The following is a 251-nucleotide window of genomic DNA, read 5'->3' on the forward strand; positions in this document are numbered from 1 at the left end:
TTCCCATTGGCTAATCAGCGAGATATGCAAATTAACTGACAGCCGAGATGGCGGCTGGCAGCCAGGCAGCTTGAAACTAACATGAGGCTTGCTTGCCTCAGTGACGGAGGCCTCCAACGTTCCCCACCTGCCGCTGCAGGCCTCTGAGTGGGCAGTTTGAAACATAGTAACATATAGAAGCTAAAAAAAACTCCAGAAACCTGCTTTCAGTGAGCCGGGATCTCAGAGCTGGAGTTGATACAGAGTTTCGA

Source organism: Myotis davidii, unplaced genomic scaffold (assembly GCF_000327345.1).
Source record: "Myotis davidii unplaced genomic scaffold, ASM32734v1 scaffold534, whole genome shotgun sequence".
Taxonomy (NCBI): Eukaryota; Metazoa; Chordata; class Mammalia; order Chiroptera; family Vespertilionidae; genus Myotis; species Myotis davidii.